General features: G+C 49.2%; 1 long non-coding RNA gene across 1 annotated transcript; it reads right to left on the bottom strand.

Moving 5' to 3' along the window:
• Positions 1-16,087: 16,087 nt before the first annotated feature.
• Positions 16,088-20,260, bottom strand: LOC109274212 (uncharacterized). Its single transcript, XR_002083491.2, has 3 exons — positions 19,946-20,260; positions 17,012-17,140; positions 16,088-16,405 (listed from the first exon to the last, which is right to left on the bottom strand). It is a non-coding gene; the product is annotated as an uncharacterized LOC109274212 (long non-coding RNA).
• Between the last annotated feature and the right edge of the window lie 1,228 nt (positions 20,261-21,488).

Raw genomic sequence — 21,488 nt, 5'->3', positions numbered from 1 at the left:
GGTAGCAGGGAGGAGGAATGGGGGAGAAGTTAGGAGGTACAGAATGTGGAAGGAGGCTCCAAGGAAGCCTTGGTTGGGAAGGAGCCCTGGGAGGCAGTGGAGGCCCAGAGATAGCTGAGGAAGGGCGTCTGATGTCACTTTCCCATTGTTTGCTGTTCTGTGACGCCATTCTCTCCGCGACCCCAAATCTCAGTAAAAGCCCGTGCTGCTCAGGTGAGTGACACCTTGAGAAGGAGTTAAAGGAAAATGAGCTGCTCTTGAGTCCACATGGGGGTGGAGAGGACAAGGGCAGGGGGTGACTCAGACCCCGCCCTTCCCCAAGAATCCTTGCTGATTTGGGCCAGGTGGGGACACCACAGGTCCTCATGGCGGGGACTCACTGACAGGGAGAGTGGCCACGTGGCTAGAGAAATCCGGTGATTCCATTTTTCTAGTAGATTCACTGTCTACAACTTCCGAGGAAAAGAAGATTAGAAAAAAAAAATCAGAAAGGACAAAATAAAGGAAGCTGACTCCTCTTGGCGGGAGAGGTAGGCAGGCAGAGGAACGAGTCCGAGCTTTGGACTCAGCAAAGTTTGGGGTTCAAGCACCAGGTATCCTCGGCATCTCCGTTTCCTCATATGCAAAGCGGGCACCATAGTCATCGTCTACATCCAGATGTGGACGGATTGCAAGACATAACAAATCTCTAAAGCACTTGGCACTAGCCGCTGTCCTCACCAGCAGAGCCCTTGTGTGTGGTTGCGGGTGGAGGGTTGGTTTCCCGGACTCGGGACTCAGGACCCGAGCAGTCGTGTAGGACTCTAACCTCTGGGCCCTGCACCTGATTAACACTCTGCTTTCATACCACCATCTTGATATTCTTTTTTCTTTGTGTTTATTTGTTTTTGAGAGAGAGAGTGCAAACGGGGAAGGGCCAGAGAGAGAGGGAGACACGGAATCCGAAGCAGGCTCCAGGCTCCGAGCTGTCAGCACAGAGCCCGGCGCGGGGCTCGAACTCACGAGCTGCGAGATCATGACCTGAGCCGAAGTCGGACGCTCAACTGACTGAGCCACCCGGGCGCCCCCTTGAAATTCTTAATCTTGGAACAAGGGACCCTGCATTTTCACAGTGCAGTGGGCTCCACAAATTAAATTATGTGGCCATGGTGTGTGTGTGTATGCGACAGAGAGAGAGAGAGAGAGAGAGAAGGAGAACACAATGGAGAATGGAAGAGAAGGATGCTACTGTGGGTGCTCAGCGAAGAGGTGAAGAGACGTTCTCATCAACGAAGCAATGTTAACTAATGACACAGACACCCAGCCAGTTCCCACGCCATGGTCCCGAGCCAACCCCACACACCAAAGAGCTAAGACTTCACCTAACAATAGCCCCTCTCAGTTCCAAACATCAACACTCAAAACAACCCCTCCTAGCCTTGGGGCTGTCACCCAAACACCCCCACGCTCACAGGCCAAGGCCCAACACCCAGTAGCGCCAGGTGTGGGCTCCCTCTGGATTTTCCCAAGGACTCAACCAGCCCCGGCGGCCGCTGGTGGTTTCCACCCAAGAGGCACGCCATCCGCCCGCTCCCACAAGCACTTGCCCCCACGCCATCCTGTGCGCACCCTAAATGATGCGTTTAGTACCCTGTCCCCCTTAGGCCGGATGGGGAGCCTCTTGAGGGCAGGAGCTGGGTCAGTCTCATCTCTGTGCCCCAAGCCTGGGTGCAGTGCTTAGAACACGGAGGTGTTCGATCGGCGCATGCTGTTTGCTGATGCATTTGTGCCCTCATTCCAAACACATTGATCATCCAGTGGCAGGGATGGTCACAGACAAGATTGACAGAAAATAAAGGAACACTCCTTACAGTCTAAGCAAGAGCAGGAATTTGAGCCTCAGCAATATTTGGACTCCCACGACCTTTGTGCTGTTTTCCTGGTTGGTGCACAATGACCTGCTCAGAACAGGGCAGGCGTAAGGTGGAACGGAGAGGCCCTGACAGAGTCAGGAGACCTGGATTCTGCTCCCGCTCAGCTCGGTGCCCTTGGAGCGCCACTCCCCACCCTGGACGTCACTTCCCCCTCAGTCTGGCAGACATATTGGCTCAGGGCTGTGCTATTCAATATGGTAACCCCTCGCTTAAAAGGTGGTTAGTGAGATCGAGGCAGTGAATTTGAAATTGTATTATTAATTAATTAATTAATGTATTAATTAATCTGAATTTAAAAACGGATATACAGGTCTTTAATTATTGGAGAATTCTCAAGGACACCTTGAGTGCCTGGCTGGCTCAGTTGGTAGAGCGTGCAACTTCCGTTCTTGGGGGTTGTGAGTTCAAGCCCCACATAGGCTGTAGAGGTTACTTAAAATTTTTTTTTCATTTTAATTTTAAAAAATGTTCTGTAAGTACAATACAGATTTTGAAGACTTAACATGAAAAAATAATGTAAAATATTAATGCTTTTTATATTGATCACCTTTCAACATGACACTTTAGACTCTATAGGTTAAATAAAATATATTATTAAAATTAACTTCGCCTGTTTCTTTTTTTGTTGTTTGTAATGTGGGTACTAGAAAATTTATTTTTTTTTAATTTTTTTTAACGTTTATTTTTGAGACAGAGAGAGACAGAGCATGAATGGGGGAGGGTCAGAGAGAGAGGGAGACACAGAATCTGAAACAGGCTCCAGGCTCTGAGCGGTCAGCACAGAGCCCGATGCAGGGCTCGAACTCACGGACCTCGAGATCGTGACCTGAGCCGAAGTTGGACGCTTAACCGACTGAGCCACCCAGGCGCCCCAGGGTACTAGAAAATTTAAAGATACATTTGTGGCTCACATTCTACCTCTATTGGACAGCACTGGAATGGGGACTCTCTTTAGGTATTCCCTAAGGAATTTCACCCCTCCCCCCCTTTTTAAAAATTTTTTAATGTTTATTTATTTTTGAAAGAGACAGAGTGTGAGCTGGGGAAGGGATGGAGAGAGGGACCCACAGAATCCAAAGCAGGCTCCAGGCTCTGAGCTGTCAGCACAGAGCCGCCTCCCCCCCCCCCCCCCCCCCCCCGTCCACCTTTTTAAATATTCTGATATTCTTGGGGTGCCTGGGTGGCTCTGCCGGTTGAGCCTCCGACATCCGCTCAGGTCATGATCTCACGGTTGGTGGGTTGGAGCCCCTGCATCTGGCTCTGTGCTGACAGCTCAGAGCCTAGAGCCTGCTTCAGATTCTGTGTCTCCCTCTCTCTCTGCCCCTCCCCCACTCGCGCTCTGTCTCCCTCTGTCTCAAAAATAAATAAACATTAAAAAAATTTTTTTTAATATTCTGATATTCTACAAGTCTATGTCCTTCTAATGCGCGGTTATCATTAAATTCTGCAGGTTAGCTTGTCTGGCATTAGCACCTCCCCCAGCCCGCTCCCGAGTGGGCACTTTGATTATCCAATGGGAATTTACCTCCGGTGGACCCATCTTCACACCAGCTGGGGGATGGTCATATGACCCAGACCTGACCAATCAGAAGAGTGCCTTCCCTTTGCCCACAGTGATTGGGTCAGGGATGACACATGACCACCAGGCAGAACCAATGAGACTTCCCCAGTTGGAAGGATCAGAAATGAATCCGGCCTTCCCGCTGAGATTGGGGAGCAGGAGGAAAGCCTTGATCTTGAGCCTCTGAGAGAGCAGACTGCCTGGCAAGGGAGCCAACGCAGACAGAAGGGGAACTAGGAGTGAAGAGAGCGTCCAAGTCTTGTATCTAAAGCGAGCATCTATCCGTGGACCTTTCAGTTACATGAGGGGAAAGGTCCTTTTTGTTTAAGCCAACTAGAATTGGAATTCTGTCCCCTGAACCCTGGGTGACACATGGACCCTTAGCCCCTTAACCCAGACCAGGTGATCCTGTTCCGAACCCCAGGCTGCCCTCAGCCTCTCTCACTGCCTTCCCATTCACCCCAGCCTCATCTCTCCGGGCCACTCTCTTACCCTCCCCTCATCTGGAACAACTTGTAGCCACATGAACCAGCCGCACTTGACCTCTGGTGTTTCCACATGCTCTTCCCCATGCCTGGAAAACCCTTTCACTCTCCGCCCCCACCCTGCCCCCTACCTCACAGGACCTGGCAAACTCCTCCTCTTTCAAGTCTCAACTACTCTTATCAAGGTCACCAGTGACCCCTGTGTTGCCAAACCCAATGGCCAGTTCCCTGTCCAGCTGTTATGTAACTTCTTGACAACATTTAACACAACTGACTGTTCTCACCTTCTTGAATCCTTTCTCCTTCTTTTGGCTTCCATGGTACCTGTCCTCCTCCTCCTATCTCATTAGCCACCCCTTCCTAATTTCTTGGTTCATTTGTGTATTCTTCCACGTGTTCCTTCAACAAATATTTACCAAGAGCCTACTACTTGCTAAAGTCCTTTTCTAGACACCAGGCAGTCAACAGAACAAAGCCCTGCTCTGTGGAGTTTACATTCTAGGGCATTCTTTATTGAATCTCCACCTCTGCTCAGCCTCTCAATGTTAGCATGTGCCAAGGCTCACCTGGGAGCCTCTTGTCTTTTCCATCTTATCCAGCAAATTCCATCCACACGTTGATGACTCCCGTATGTCTATCCCGAGCCCTGGCTGTTTCCCCTGAACTCAGCCTCATGGATCCAAATGCCCTATTTGATTTAACCACTTGGATATCCACAGGCTGTCTCAAGCTTATCATGTTGAAAACAAAAAGTATTTATTCCCCCTCTCTTAGCCTAAACCTGTTTCTCCGCCTGCCATTCTCCATCTCAGCCAATGGAACCAGCATCCACCCAGTCGCTCAGGCCAAAAACCCGAGAGTCATCCTGATTCCTATCTTTTCATCTTGCCCCACATCCAATCTATCAGCAGGTTCCGTCAGCGCTACCTCCAAAATGTATTCTGGAACTGTGCACTTTTCTCCATTGCCCCTCCTGCCACCCTCGTCCAGGCCACTATCATTCATCCCTGGACCACTGTGATGACCTTTTAACTGGCTTACCCACTTTCACTCATGCCCCTCCTCACTCTCTATTCTCCATACCATAGCTAGAGTGATCTTGAAAAATGTAAATCAGAACATGTTACTCCTCTCCTTAAAACCCTCCAGTAAACAGCGTGGGAGAAGAGATTTGCGACATTTAGAAAAGACAATGGTTTAGTAACTCCAATATATAAGCAGCTTCCACCAATCAATTAGAAGGAGACAGCCCTGTGGGAAAATGGCAAGGGATGTGAACAGACAATTCACAAGAGAAGAAACTCCCAAGAGCCAGTAAATACAAAATTACATGTTTAACCTCACTAGTAATCATGGAAACACAAATTAAAGCGAGTTGCCGTTTTACACCCAAAACATTGTCAAAATCTTAAAAGGCTGAAACTATCAACTCCTGGCAATGACATAAAGAAATGGGGACTTCCAGACGCTGCCAGTGGGAATGTAAATTAGCACCTGAACCTTAGAGAGCCATCTGGCAACTTCCCGTAAGGCTGAAAACGCGCACAGCCTTCAACCCACTGATCTTCCATTTCAGAGTCAGATGTAATCATAAAACAGGACACAGCCCAAATGCCCATCAATGAGAATGGATAAGTATACTCACCACGTAACTCTATACAGCAGTCGAAAATTAATTAATTCAACATCTCTCAGGCGTTGTCAACTAGAAAAAGGCGGCTGTGAACAGAAATGCACGCACAGCTTCCATTTGCACACACTTAAGATTCAGAAACATGGCTTCCCATCACCCTGACGGCAATATCCTAATTCCTACCCTGGGCCACAAGACCTGTGTGACATGGCCCTTGCACGGCAACCTCACCCGTCTCATGCCACACTCACTAAGTTCCAGCCACGCTAGCTCTCTTTCACGCATTCCTCAAGCCCTGTATTTTCATGGCCACCTCAGGACTTTTCCATTAACTGTTCCCTCTGCCTGGCACTTCCCCTGAAGCGGGCTCATCGTCCCCTCCACACACCCCTGTGTTCACCGATTTGTTTGCTTGTTAATTTTTGTTGTTGTCGTTGTTGTGTCTCTCCCCACTAGACTGTAAGTGCCAGGAGAGGAGGAACCTTGCCTTTTTCTTTGGTTGCATATCACCAATGGATGACATTTCACAGGCTCGGGAAGTCTTTGTTGAAAGAGTAGGTGAGACTTCCTCCGGGCAGTCTCTCCTGAATTCCTAGACCAAGGAGCATCCCTCAACTCTACACTTCTACAGCCCCCGGCTTGGCTGTCTCAGCAATTTCCCCGCTATGATTGAGGAACTCTCTTGACCTGAGGCTCTTGAATGGATGTCAGGGGAATCCGGAAACATGGTAAAATTGTAGGCAAAATTTCATGTGCGTGTGCTTATTACATTTCCTGGGAAGAAGTTTATTTTCGTCAGGTTCTTAAAGGGGTTATGCCACAAACACACAAAAGAGTTGTCAAGGGGCATCCGGCTGGCTCAATCAGAAGAGCACGTGACACTTGATCTCGGGGTGGTGGGTTCGAGCCCCAGGTCGGATGTTGAGCTTACTTAAAATTAAAAAAAAAAAAAAAGACTCATCATAACACTGCTGTTTTAGCTGGGATATACTTTGACCAGGTCCTCCAGGTTGTGGGCTGCTTGAGGGCAAGTCCGCCATTGTTCCCCCAAACGCTAGTGCAGGAATCTCAGTGAGATCTGGAATGAATACATAAGTGAACGAATGCATGCTTTTGGAGCCCAGGTACCAGGCCCATAGTCACGCTCAGACCCTTTGGCAGCCTGAGGCATCGGGAACCGGAACAGACTGGAACAGACGGGGAACAGAGCACTGGCCTCAGAGCCAGGAAGGCTAAGCGCCCAGGTGGGCAGGACCCTAGATGGGGCTCTCCTCTGGCTCATCTTGAGCCCAGCAATCCTCACCCGTTACAGGTTTTTGATCCAGGCCCAGTGCTGGCTGCGCCCTCCTCCCAGCTCCTCCCACACCGGAAGGGGAGCCGGCTTTGGTACCAGGGGTGTTGCAGCTGAGATCAACGCAATGTTCAAGCTCAGGCAGCCCCATGGAAACCCCACAACAAGGCACCAAAACAGAGACCAAACCCTTCCTGGAAACTCAAGGGGCAAGGAGGGGTGCCTCCTTCACCGGTACCTTAGGAATCTAGAAATTCCAGCAGGGCCAACTGGGAGACAGGTGTGGGACACTCATTCCATATAAAGAAATCCCAAGCTCCCAAATAAATCCCTATTTGCCATGTGGCCAGGGTCTTTCTCCAAGGCCATCCAGGGGCACATGCTTCCCTGAGAAGTTCCTGAATGAAGTCCTCAGGTACCACCGGGAATATTTAATAATACCACTGGCTACGATTGATTGAGGTCTACCACGTGCCAGGCCTTGGACTACATGATCTACGTGTTTAAAAATTTAAACTTCACAATATCGCCATGAGTCCCATTAGACAGACGACAAAACTGAGGCAGGAAAGGCCAAGTGGCTCACCCAAGGCCCCTTGGCCAGCAAGTGGCAGAGCTGAAATTCGAACTGATCACCTGATTCCTACAACCTTAACCTCCACCCTAGAGCTGCCATTTTGGTCACTCAGGACAACACCTGATTACCTTCAGGCCTCATAGCAACCTTGGCAGGGAAATCGCCATTACATTCCCCCATTTTACAGATGAGCCACCAGAGACTCTGAGAGGCTAAGCAACCTGCCCAAGATCACTCAGCGAGGAGAGTAATGGCAGAGACCCGTACCTGTCTGACTCCAACATGGTCACTCTTAATCCCAGGCCGGAATGGTTTTCCCCACGAGGGCTGGGCTGGTATGGCCACCCCCACCTCCCCGTCCAGAGTGTAATGAAATCATTCTCTAGGTAGAATTGCCAAGACAAAAACCAGAGGCAAAAACAATGGCTGGCAATGTATGAATGAATGAACAAATAAACTAACGAATGTTGAATGAATGAATGAATGAATGGACTTCTCCTGACTGCATTTTTCCCTGTCAGTAAGAGAGAGCCTTTAATTCCTGCCGGGGAGGCAGACCCAGGTGCCCATCAGACATTCTCCCCTGGGGGCAGGGGAACCCCTCTGTGGAGTGGTATAGGAAGAGGTGTTCCTGGAGAACTAACCCTGTTGTCTGCACCGTAATCACCAACCCTTAGTTCCCAGAACACGTCTGTACACATGTTCTCATGGATTTCTCCCCACAGCCACCGGGAGGGAGGCACCACTCTCCCGTGTTATAGGCTGACAAGCCTGCAGGACAGAGAGGGGATGTGAGTTGTCACACAGGAACAGGTGGCAGAGTGGGGGTCCCCTCTCCTCTGGCCTGTCCCTGTGGATCAGGATCTGGCTGTAAGGAGCCACGGGTCAGGGACGGGATTATGGGATTGCCAGAAGTCAGTCCCTGACCCACAGCCAACAGGTCCGGGAGAAGCATCTGGGTCCTCATTTAGAGGAAAATGAAAGGGAAACAATCCCACTTCCAGGGGGTGTGCCCAGAGGTCCCAGTTAGACAGCATAACAGGCTCAGAGAACTTCAGAGAGCTGCATGGCGGACTCTCAGGTGAAGTCAGGCCAGAAACCAGGCAAACCAGGGCCACCACCCAGGGTTGACAAAACAGGTCCAAGCCCGGCCAGAGGTGGCCCCGGGAACCTGGGCAGAATTGGCAATGGGCCCCTGTCTGTCCTCTGCTCATCCCTCCTGGTAGGGCACATTGTCATCCTGGATAATGGGCGAGGAGGGCAAAACGTCCCTGTGGCATGGGCACAGTGTGGTGCTGCCCAGTGCCCTCATGCCCGCCCAGCCCAGCCTAGCCCAGCCAGGCCCTCACTAGACAGCCAAGCACGACAGCTCTCTCCCTCCGGCAGGAGAACAATTCAGCCCTTTCAGGCTGAGAGCCACCAGGCTGGCATCCCCTGCACCTGTTTCTCTCTGGCTCCTGCAAGTGAATCATTCAGATTAATGACCCTGGGAACAATGAATGAGGAGCAGGTCTGAGTTCTTGGGCAGATAGAAAGCTGGGTCCCAGGCACACCAGCACCACTGCTGCTGCTGATCAATGAGGTAAATGCTCCAGGGTCACAGAGCCACACAACAGTGTCACAGAATTGCTATTGACTGTGGCCATCAGAACTACAGAAGGTTAGGTTCACGGCCTCGTGGATTACTCAACAGCTATGGATTGTTCTAATCACAGAGCCACAAAAAGCCAACATCCCCATACCATCAGTTCTAAGCCTAGAATCACCAGCTAAAGGAATCACAGACTTCCAGGCAAGCCATCAGTTGCCAGAACCCAGCTCTTTAGAGCAGGAAAAGGCCTTAGAGACCGACCTGAGGCTTCGTTTGCAGGTGGGGAAACTGAGTCAGCTGATCGAGGTCACACAGCTAGGGCGAGGACCCAGACCTCGTCAGTGCCCATTCTTGCTCTATTTCCAGGGAAAAGTGGGCCAGAGCAGCAGCAGCATGAGTTCCTGGACACTCCAGGACTTGTCCCTTGGGGAATGGGCTGGCCTCACTCTGGGGGATCATGTGACACTGTCAGGGCACCTGTGGTCAAGCCCTTCCATTGTGTCAAGATCTGAAGGCTCTGTGAGCTCTAATGTCAGGATGATGTATTTGGCAAGTCTGGACAGGCTTGGATTCTTTTAACCAATTGCTTGGTCTCCTGCCTAATAAGGGAGAACTGTGCACCCTCGTGATTTTACCTGGGAGTATGCCTACTGTTGATCACACAGAGGAGAGAGCCGGTCCTCCTGGGTTTCAGCTTGGGATACCCGTGACCTCATCAGGGTCACTTCAGTTCACTGCCACACAAGGAAACTCAGCCTTGCTTCCCAAGGGCCTATCATGTACTACGCTCAGAGAAGCCACTAAGAGAGACCATGTGCTCACCTTCAAGGCCCCTCTAGTCCATTGAGTCACATACATAAGTGATTATAAGTCAAGGCAGAGTATGCTGGTAATAAACACAGATGAGACGGAAATTAAGAAAGGCTTTATGAGAGAGGGGTAGCATTTAAACGGAACCATTAGAGAGCTTTTCTTTATATCAATTCCTGGCTTCTGCTTCTGGTTGTGATAGAGTAATAAGGATTAAATTCATCTATCCACTGCCAGCAACTAGATAACCAAACAAGATATATGAAACGACTATTTTCAAACAATCAAAAAACAATTAAAAGGCCTGAAAGGGTATGATCCCTAAGAGAAGAGAAACAAATGAGGGGAGCCATTGATTGTCCTGGTGTCTGCATGGAGTCATATTCCAGACCATGGTCCCAGGAGAGGGATCCCAAGAAGACAATAGTAACCTTGCTGAATTGAGGATTTGGAGATTGGAGTTCAGGTACCCAGTTAGAAGCTGTGTGGCAAAGTGCTAGAAAAGAGGGAGCTGTGCCCAAAAAAGAGCTTCAGAAATCTGGATCTGACCTTCTGGAGTTGTTGCTGAGGACTAGGGTGAAGCTCCATGACACTGGGCAAAGAAAAACTGGAATGTTGCAAGCTGGACAATTCCCAGAGCTCACACAGGACAGGAAGCATTTGAGTTGCGACCAGCCAGTGTGGTAAGAAGTCATTGGAAACCTAGAACATTCAGTGGAGATTTTGTAGATATCAGGCCTTAGCTGTAAGCTGAGCTATCCCTAGAGTGAGGGCTAGTCCAGACCAGTTATAGCAAAGCTTAAAAACAGGCTTCAAAGAGAGCAAGCTGATGTGTAAGTAACCTAGTTGCGTGTTGCAACAAAACCTAGCATTCTTCAAAAGAAGACAATAAAATTGAAATCCTCAACCACATAACATCCATAATGTCCAGCATCTGGTCAGAAATTACTAGACATGCCAAGAAGCTGAAAAATGTGACCCATACCCAGAAGAAAAGTCAGTCAATAGAAACGGACCCAAAAGTGACAGAGATGATGAAGCTAGCATATAGAGACGGTCAAATAGTTATTATAACTTTGTTGGAGTTGTTAAATAAAAACATGTGCATGATGAAGAGAGAAATGGAAGACATAAAAAAGAATCAAAAGGAACTTCTAAAGATGAAAAATATAGTATCTAAAATTTTTTAAAGTCATTAGATGAAGATAACAGCAGATTAGACACTGCAGAAGCACCGATCATTGACCTAAGAGATATAGCAATATTATCTATCTAAACTGAAGCACAAGGGGGAAAAATCTAAAAAAAAAAAAAAATGAACAGAGCTTAGTGACCTGTGATATGACATCATGTAGTCTAATATGTGTAATTGAAAGGACAGAGGAGAGAGAAAGAGGGAGTTGGAGAGAAACAGGAAATATGTTTGGAAAAATGATGTCTGCAAATTTTCTAAATTTGCTAAAAACTATGAACCCACAGATCCAAGAACTTCAATAAATCCCAAACAGAATAAACATAAAAACCTGACACGAACATTGAATTAAATTGCTGAAAACCAGTGATAACAAGAAAATCTTAAAAGCAAAGAGAGAGGGGCGCCTGGGTGGCTCAGCCAGTTAAGTGTCCAACTTTGGCTCAGGTCATGATCTCACAGTTTGTGGGTTTGAGCCCTGTGTCGGGCTCTGTGCTGACAGCTCAGAGCCTAGAGCCTGCTTCAGATTCTGTGTCTCCCTCCCTCTCTCTCTCTGCCCCTGCTCACACTCTATCACTCAAAAATAAAAATAAACATTTAAAAAAATGTTAATAAAAAAATAATAGCAAAGAGAGAACAAACCATGTCACTTACAGAAGAACGATGATAAGAGTTAAAAGACTTCTCATCAAAAACTATGCAAGCCGAGAGACAATGGAACCTCTCTGAATTACTGACAGAAAAAACTATCAACCTAAAATTCTGGGTTTCCAGCAACAATATCCTTTAAACAATGAAGGAGAAATAAAATCTTTTCCAGAAAAACAAAACCTGAGAGAATTGGTCGCCAGCAGACCTTCACTGTCAGAAATAGTAATGGAAATTCTTCAAGGGAAAGGAAAATTATACTAGATGGAAACTTGAGGCTACACAAAGCAATGAACACGTGAATAAATATAAAGGTCTTTTTCCCCCTCAGTTGTCAATTTCTTTAGACGATAAAAAGAATATTAACACTGTTTGCTGAGGTTGACAATGTATAACAACAACAGCAGTGAAAGGACACAACGGGGAATAGAAATGTACTGCTGTTATAAAAGCTTCTTACATGATCTATTGTCGTAGATTTGTATTGTGTCAACTCAGCTAAGCTATTCTAGGACCTTTTTCCCCCCAGAATTCCTTTCCTTGTATAATTCCAAGTTAGTGTGGGTCACAAAAGACATTTTGTGCAACATCTGGGAGGTGGAATAGAGCAGCGGCCACTTGCCTTTTTTGGATTGTCCTTTAAGTTTCTCTGATCCCTAGACTAGCTGTGTGTTCAGCTTTATGATGAAAAGCCCCAGTTTCTCCTACAGGTCATTCACATCATTGAAGTTGGCACCTTGGAGGAGACAGAGAACATCCGGGTGCTGGTTGGTTCCTGCTCTGACCCATTCTTTCCCCACATTAACTCGATCTCCCCTTCCCAAGTTCCTTCCCTTCACTGTCAGTAGTATCCCAGCACCTGACACGAAGAAAATGGCCTTTTATAAGTTGTTTAGCCAGCTCCATATAATTATATAAGGTCAAATTCCTGTAATAACTCCCACGTTCTAGATCCTTCCCAGTGGCTCTATTTCTCTGATGGGACCCTAATAAATATGTGAAGTGGCAAAATATTATGCAAAAATGAGGTGATAAGGTAAGGTGCGTTTAATTAACCCTAAAGTAGCCACTAAAAAACAGAACAAAGAGTGAAAATAAAATGGAATAATAAAAAATAATCAATCCAAAAGAAGCCAGGCAAAGGAAAATTGAGGAACAAAGAAGTGATGGGACACATAGAGCAAGTGGTAAGATAGCAGATTCTTTTTACAGTTTATTTAATTTTATTTAGATGAGTGTCCTCCATTATAACTTTTTTATTAAAATTTTTTAATGTCTATTTATTTTTGAGAGAGACAGAGCACAAGTTGGGGAGGGGCAGAGAGAGAGAAGGAGACACAGAATTGAAGCAGGCTCCAGGCTCCGAGCTGTCAGCACGGAGCCCGACGCGGGGCTCGAACTCACAAGCTGTGAGATCATGACCTGAGCCGAAGTCCGGCGCTTAACCGAGTGAGCCACCCAGGTGGCCCTCCATTATAATTTTTTAAATTAAGTTTTAAATTTTAACTCAGTATTGTTAGCATGCAGTGTTATATTAGTGCGGGTGTACAATATAGTCATTCAACAATTCTATACATTACTCAGTACTCATCACGACAAGTACACTCCTTAATCACTGTCACCTATTTCACCCCTCCCCCCACACTTCCTCTCTGGTAACCATCAGTTTGTTCTCTGTAGTTAAGTGTCTATTTTTTGATTTCTCTCTCTTTTTTTTCCTTTATTTGTTTTGTTTCTTTTTCTTTTATAAAAAAATTTTTTTTTAACATTTATTTATTTTTGAGAGACAGAGAGAGGCAGAGCATGAGCAGGGGAGGGGGGCAGAGAGACAGAGACACAGAATCCGAAGGAGGCTCCAGGCTCTGAGCTGTTTGTTAGCCCAGAGCCCGACGCGGGGCCCGTAACTCACAAACTGCAAGACCATGACCTGAGCCGAAGTCAGACGCTCGACCTACTGAGCCACTCAGGCGCCCCTTATTTGTTTTGTTTCTTAAATTCCACATATGAGTGAACTCCTCTGGTTTTTGTCTTTCTCTGACTGACGTGTTTTGCTTAGCATTATAAGACAGTAGATTTAAACTACACCTTATTGATAATTACATTAAATGTAAATTGTCTAAACACTCCAGTTTACTTATTTTTTTAATTTTTTAATGTTTGTTTATTTTACGACAGAGAGAGAGAGAGACAGCGCGCGAGCTGGGGAGGGGCAGAGAGAGAGGGAGACACAGAACCCGAAGCAGGCTCCAGGCTCCGAGATGTCAGCACAGAGCCTAACTCGGGGCTTGAACTCACCACCCGCGAGATCATGACCTGAGCTGAAGTCGGACACTCAACCGACTGAGCCACCGAGGCGCCCCTGAACACTCCAATTTTTCAAAGGATTGAAATCACCCCTCTGATTCTAGAGGGGGGGGGGGAAGTGGTAAGAGGAGGCAGCCGTTTTTCTCAGCTGAAAGGTAGAGAAGAGAAAGTTTCTCTAGAATGCAAATGAGTCAGCTGCTGCTGCTTACACGTGATGGCAATGGATTACTGCCGTGTGTCTTAAAACTTAACTCCTTTCAAACTAGGCCATGAGTCAGAAAGGGACGTCCATGGGGCGTCTGGGTGGCTCAGTCGGTTAGGCATCCAACTTTGGCTCAGGTCATGATCTCGCTGTCCGTGGGTTCGAGCCCCGCGTCGGGCTCTGTGCCGACGGCTCGGAGCCTGGAGCCTGCTTTGGATTCTGTGTCTCCCTCTCTCTCTGCCCTCCCCTGCTTGCACTCTGTCTCTTTCTCTCTCAAACATAAGTAAAAATATTAAAGAAAAAAAGAAAGGGACGCCCAGGCCAGTAGAGCATATGTCATTGAATGTCTGGGCAACTTTTCAAAGGCCGAGTGCCGGTAATAATGGCTCGAGTCGAGAAACAGGCCTGTGTAGAGCTAGTCGCCTAAGCTCCGGCTTAGATAAATCCGTCTCCCCCATTTCCTCTCCCGTGTCCCACAAGGCACACCAGTGCGCCCAAAACCCAGCCAACGGAATAGTCCCAGCCCCTCCTCTTTGTCCCCCTTTCTCAAAACTGCCGCTTCTCCCGAGTTACCCATCTTGGGCAACAGCACCACTCAGCCAGAAGTCCCCTCTTATCCACGGTTGTGCCTTCCGAGGCTTCGGTTATCCACGATCAACTGCGGTCCAGAAGCAGGTGATCCTCCTTCTGATGTTTTATCAGAAGGTCGGCGGTAGCCTAAAGCGAGGTCACGAGGCCGACAGCCCTGACCTCACTCCACCCCCTCACGAGGGCATTTTATCGTCTCCCATCATCCCAAGAAGGGCGAGTACAGTTCAATCAGATGTTTTCCAGGAGAGAGGCCGCATTCCCATAACTTTTGTTACAGTCTCTTGTTAAAATTGCTCTCTTGTATTAGCGTTGTTGCTAATCTCTTCCTCTGCCTAATTTACAAATTAAACGAACACCAGTATGCACGGAGAGGGAAGAAACATAGTATGAACGGGGCTCGGTTTCTGTCCCTGGGTTCAGGCATCCACTGGAGGCCTTGGAACATATCCCTCGTGGAGAAGGAGGCGGGGGGATCCCCTGCCTCTTCGGTTCCCACGGTTAATCGGCCGCTGAGTCCTACAGAGTCTTTCTCTCTCACTGATCTCTCGAACACGTCTCTTCTCCTGTCCCCCCACCATGGCCAAATCCAAGTTCTCTCTCATTTCTTACCTTGTTCTCCAACATGCTCTAACTTGCCCCAGGACCTCTGCCTTATTCTGCCTCCCATCTGTGCTATGCCCTGCACGCTAATGGAGTCTCAACTTTCTTCTTTTCCAACTTTCTTCTTTTCACTTGCTTCTTTCCCACGCAATAATTGGGGCACCTGGGTCCGACTCGATTTCGGCTCAGGTCATGATCCCACAGTTCATGAGTTCCAGCCCCGAGTTGGGCACTCCACTCACAGTGCAGAGCCTGCTTGGGATTCTTTCTCTCCCTCTCTCTGCCCCTCCCCCCCCAAATAAATAAACTTTTGGGGCGCCTGGGTGGCTCAGTCGGTTGAGCATCTGACTTCGGCTCAACTCATGATCTCACAGTTTATGGGTTCGAGCCCCACGTCCGGCTCTGTGCTGACAGCTCAGAGACTGGAGTCTGCTTCAGATTCTGTGTCTCCCTCTCTCTGCCCCTCCCCCCCAAAATAAATAAACATTAAAAAAATTAAATAACATATAACTATTCTTCATTTCAATGACTGCCGGGACACCAGCATGTATAAATGTCATGATGTCTTTTAAAGGTAAATATCCGCTGTCTTCCACTCACCCTCCTTTGATGCAACCCACAGTAGTGAACGGCAAGCTGGCAAGGGAAGGAAGGATGCCTTCCAGGAAATGCACGAGAAGAGCCATCAGTTTGAGGGAGCAAAGGTACCAGAATTTCTATTTTATAATGCATTCTTTGTCTCGTGCTTTCTGTTTTCCTGTTGGGAAAACTGGACGGCCACATGCAGAAAAATGATGAAAATCTTGAACATAAGACCTGAAACCATGAATCTCCTAGAAGAAAAAACAGGCGGCAAGCTCCTTCATATCCGTCTCAGCGATGCTATTTTTGGATCTGATGCCAAAAGCAGAGGCAACCAAAGCAAAACTAAGCAAGTGGGCCTCCGTCAAACTAAAAAGCTTCTGCCCAGCGATGGAGACAAACCATCAACGCAATGACAAGGCAACCTGCAGAATGAGAGAAAATATTTGCAAACCATATATTTGTCAAGGGATTCGTATCCAAAATATCTAAGGAACTCGTGCAATTCAAGAGAAGGAAAAAGCAAGCGATCCAATGAAGTTTTTCCATTAGTGTGTGTCTTATAATGCACACGGTGTATTTGCATGGTAGTACATGTGTGTAATTTATTTATAAATAAATGTCCATGTAATGGAGACTTTGTTCTCTTTATTTCAGGCGTGATCCTAGAAGGTGGGGATAGCAGCCTAACTGATGAAATATTAGCTCGTTAGCGGTCCTGGAATCTTCAGCATAGTGAAATCTTTGTTTCCTCCTCCAGCTCCATCTACCACCTCCCCCACCCCCCAGCAAGCCCTACCAAACCCATGTGTCCCCGGGCACCCATGTTCTCCCTCCAAGCCGATTCACGAGCTGTTCCCTCTGCCAGAGTGTCCAGGCACCCCGCCCCCTTCACTTCCCGGCTGATATGTGCATACCTGTGCCTCTACACCCAGATCAAGTGACACCTCTGCCAGAAAGCCTTCCTGGACGCACACCCCCACCCAGGCTGGGTGCCCCTCCTCTCTGTTCCCATAGCACCCTGAGCTTACCTGCACAACACTGACCACATGACTGCAATTGCCCGTTTATGCATCTGTGACCTCCGCAAGGTTGGAGATCGTCCTTCAGATCCGAATCCCTGGTGGCCACCCAGCCCCCGGCCTGCCATAGAGTTGTCTCTTAGCAATCGCTGAGGGAATAAATAAACAATAACAGCAAACATGAATACTGCACCTCGTAACGGCCGGGCACTGGTTTAAGAACTTTACACACATGAACACATTGAACACAAAAACCACCCCACAAGGCAGGTATTTCTGTTGTCTCCATTTCACAGATGAAGAAAGAGAGGCACAGAGAAGTCATGTCACTTGCCGAGGACACATAACTAGTAAATGGCAGAGCCAGGGTTTGAACCCAAGCAAATCAGCTTCAGAATCCATGTAATTGGGGTGCCTGCGTGGTTCAGTCAGTTAAGCTCTGACTCATGACTTTGGCTCAGGTCATGATCTCGTGGTTCGTGGGTTCGAGCCCTGCATCGGGCTCTGCACTGACAGGGCGGAGCCTGCTTGGGATTCTCTCTCTCTTCCTCTCTCTCAGCCCCTCCCCTGCTCGCTTGCTCTCAAAATAAATAAACTTAAAAAGATTCCATGCTATCAATCACTACGTGCGGTCAAATGCTCTACCCCCGAGCTATGCCCCCTATCAATCACTATGTGAACCACTTAGTAAAAGAATGAACAGAGGGAAGAAGGAAGGAACAAAGGACCGAACGGGTAAACAAAGGAATATGAGTAAACAAACCAAAGGCATCATGAGACAGTGCCCCGCTGGCTTTGCAGACGTCAACCACCTGCTCTATCTGTAAGATGCTCTTGTCATTTTCCAAACTTCAGTACGTGTTCCAGATGCTGGCTCCTTCCTCCTCACCCTTTTCCTGGCACCAACCCATCTTTGCAGTCCTCAGTAGTTCCTTCCTAACAGCGTTCAGGGTAATGAGATCTGAAGCGTGAGATCACCGAGGGTTAGAGCTGGAAGGTATATTAGAGACCATGCCATCCAACTCTCCATTTTGTAGGTGGATAAACAGACCCGGAGTGCAAAGTGACCGCCCCAGGTCACCCAGCAAGCTAGTGGCAGAGTGGAGAGTGGGCCTAGCTTCCTGGTTTCCAGTCTGTGTCTCTTTCCCAACCTGCCTCCGTTCACTGCTTTAGACTTGTCCGTCAGAAGGCATTTTGGGGCACAGGCGCAGCAGGCAAGTTTAATGATTTAATGCAGACACTACCCCAAACCTGCTTCTGCATTGGTTTCAAAAGGTTGTAGGAATAAGGGAGATAAGAAATTCAAGGTCAGAGTCCTGTGATTTCCTCCAGGCAAAGAAATAAACACCTGAAGCCATACGGATGAGTCACCGTGCACTAGATGTTTCCTTGTATTACCCCATTCAATCCAACATTGACAATTGTCCCTGTTTTACAGATGAGCACATTGAGGCTCAGAGAGGCAAACAGAGGAACCAACCCGTCCCAATTTTCCTGGAGCAGTCCCTGTTTTACAACTGACAGTCCTTGTCTCGGGGACCCCTCCGTCCCAGCCAAACTGGGACAGCCGGTCACCTGAAGGACTGGATCCCAGAGACCCAGGCCCAGATATGGTGCCAATTCCCATGCCCTTTTGGACCACCTGGTAAATGGATAAGCCTGAGAGGGAGAAATAGACAGCTAAGCAAGCAAGGAGGGAAGGGGGCGGGGAGGGGGCAGGAGGAGGGTGGGCACAGAGGGGCAGCTGTGAAGTCAGGTCGGCCCGGGGCCCGGCAGCCAAGCCCATGGGTGTCTTGCCAAGGGAAGACAGGCTGTTCTATTCTTCTCTTCCTCCCAGGAGCAGTCTGTTTACCATGATAACTGCCTTCTTATCTCAGCCAGGTCTCTGGTTTCTTGTCGGACAGTGCAGGGGTTAAGGTCTGAGGCTCTGACAAAACCAGTCTCCCTGGGACACTGGCAGGCTGCCCAGCCTTGCCTGGAAAGCCTGGTTGGGGGCAAGGGGGAGGCGTGTGGAACACTGCAGGGCAAGAGGCTTCCCTGCTGGTGAAGGCCACGGGGAGACCAGGACCCCGACGCTTGGACACTGGATTTCCGTGTTTCCTGGGAAAGGACTTCACAGTGGTCAGCCAGCTGCCGGACGCCAGACCACACACAGCCCTTTGGACCTTCCGCTTGCCCGAAGCACTCAAGATAGGACGTGTCGCCTCCACCTTGCAGAAGGGGAAGCTGAGGCCCAGAGAGGGCCGGCCCTCACTGAGGTCACACAGCGTGTAGGCAAACCGACATGTTGATGGCAGAGCTGTGACTCCAACTCTCCCTGCCTCCCAAGCCTGGGCTCTCTCCTCCGCATGGGGTTGTAAAATCGCGACCCTGGAGACGGACTGTGTCTTTAGTGCGTGTCCATGTGACTCTCGTTTGCCACAGCACACCTGCCTGGACACTGCCTGCTCCACCCGGCTGATTCCCCCTCATCCCTGGACGCCGGCTCGAGGGCCCTCACGTGCAGTCAGCATACCTGACCCCTAGGCTGGGTCGGGGTCCCGTCCCGGAAGTCATGGCAGCCTGAGCTCCGAAGGGACAGGAAATGATCCCCCAACCCCCAGCATGGCCATGTTTGTCGATGGAACAAATAATTAAATAGATTAATTAACTGCCAGATAACCTTTAGCTCTGTCTCAAGCAGGTGGCATCCCAAAGGCAACAGCCCACTTTTGAGCAGGTGTCCCTGCTCTACCCCCTCCATCCCCTACAATCCCACTGACCTTCATCCCTCCCCTCACTACTCAAAGTCTAGTGTGGTCTCCGGATCAGAAGCATCAGTACCACCAAGAGCTTGTTAGAAATGCAGATTCCCGGCACTTAGCTAAGAGCCTGCTAAACGTTAGGTTTCACTATCACTATGCGCTATCGTATTTGAACTTTGCTACAAACCCCACTCGGTACCTGTGTCCTCATTCCTGTTACTACAGACGAAGCTGGGGCTCTGGCCGGGGTGGGGGGTGGAGGAGGGAATCCCTTTCTCCAGGTTGAACAACCAGGAAACGAGACCGGTGAGCTTCAGATCTAGGGTTCACCTAACCCCAGAGCTGATGAAAATTAACCCTGATGTTCCGTCTGGTGGGAGGGGATGGAAAGCCCGCATTTATGGAGCACGCCCTACATGCAAAACCCTTCCCCTGGTTTATCTCATGTAATCTTTTTGACCTCCTCGTAAAGAAGGGGATTTTACAATTCTTTTCACAGGCGAGAATACGAGGCTCAGAGGTAGAGGGGACTCTCCCAAGGTCCACAGCTAGAAAACCGCAGAAACGGGGTAGAATTCAGCTCTGTTTGCCTGATGTCAAAGCCGCAGTCTGCTCTGGACACTGACTGCCAGGGGTTTGCTGAGTCACTGCTCTGGCTCCCACCCATCCAGACTCCCACCGGAGAGAGTCTATGGTCCCGGATCATAATCCACACTTCCCTTCCCCTTCCGAACCCTCAGCCTTTGGCTTAATCGTTATCCAATTCAGACCAAGCAGACCAAGCAGAAACACGCATCGATCAGTAGGTCACCAACGTGTGACATAACCCGGCAACGATTTCTAACAGCTACAGCAGGTGCTAAGAATCCCAGGGATCACCTCCCTGCATTCTTCTTACTGTAGGTCCCACCCCACCTGATCCCAGATTGAACCACTACAGCAGGCTGGGGTCACAGGAAATGCCGTATGCCCTGTTGATGGCCGCAGGAAAGTGGGACCAAAGAGACCCATTCCCGTGCCACCCCTGTCCCTCCAGCTATGAGACCTTGGCAGATCTCCACCTCCCGGAGCCTCAGCTTCTCCATCTCTGAAATGGTGCGTGAAAACCCAACCTTCCAGGCCGTGAGAAGTCTGAGGGGTGCGTGGAAGTGACTGGGGGTCCTCACTGTTCTCACCCCGCCAAGATGAAAACACAGCTGGGGGCTGTGTGACGGGCCGGCCGGCAAGAACGGGCTGTGCACGGGCATGGGTTTGCTTGAGTGGCTCTCGGGTGGGGGCACGGGAGGGGAAGGGTCGTTTGAAAGAAGAGGCGGGAAGATGGGGCCGGGGCGGTGGCACAGGTGTGCGTGCCCTGGGAGGAGGTGCCCGGGCAGGGACAGGCAGTGCTGTCCACAGGGAGGACGGCGTGAACGGGGCAGTAAGAGTGGTCCTTTCCATCCTTCTGCCGAGAACGCAGCTCTGTGGGCCCAGAAACGGGGCGGTGTGGTGGGGGGGCGCTTTGGGAAACGGCTCTTGGGATGAATTTCCACATTCCTACAGACAGCACTGGCCAGACCCCTTAAGTGACTTCAAGGGCAAAAGACATTGAGGAGGAGAAGGATGGCAAAAATAAAGGGCTGAAAGGAGAGGGGTTGAGCTCTCAGGACTCGGGAGGTACACTTGGGACTCCCAGCTTCTCCGGGGCGGGGGGGGGGGGGGCGGTCTGCTGGGGCCAGACGTCCTGAGGAGCAGCTCGCAGCCAG

The sequence above is a fragment of the Panthera pardus genome, unplaced genomic scaffold (genome assembly GCF_024362965.1).
Source record: "Panthera pardus isolate Hobbes unplaced genomic scaffold, ASM2436296v1 HiC_scaffold_11, whole genome shotgun sequence".
In the NCBI taxonomy this organism is placed as follows: Eukaryota; Metazoa; Chordata; class Mammalia; order Carnivora; family Felidae; genus Panthera; species Panthera pardus.
The sequence above is the reverse complement of the archived record's forward strand: the minus strand, read 5'-3'. Positions and strand labels throughout refer to the sequence as shown.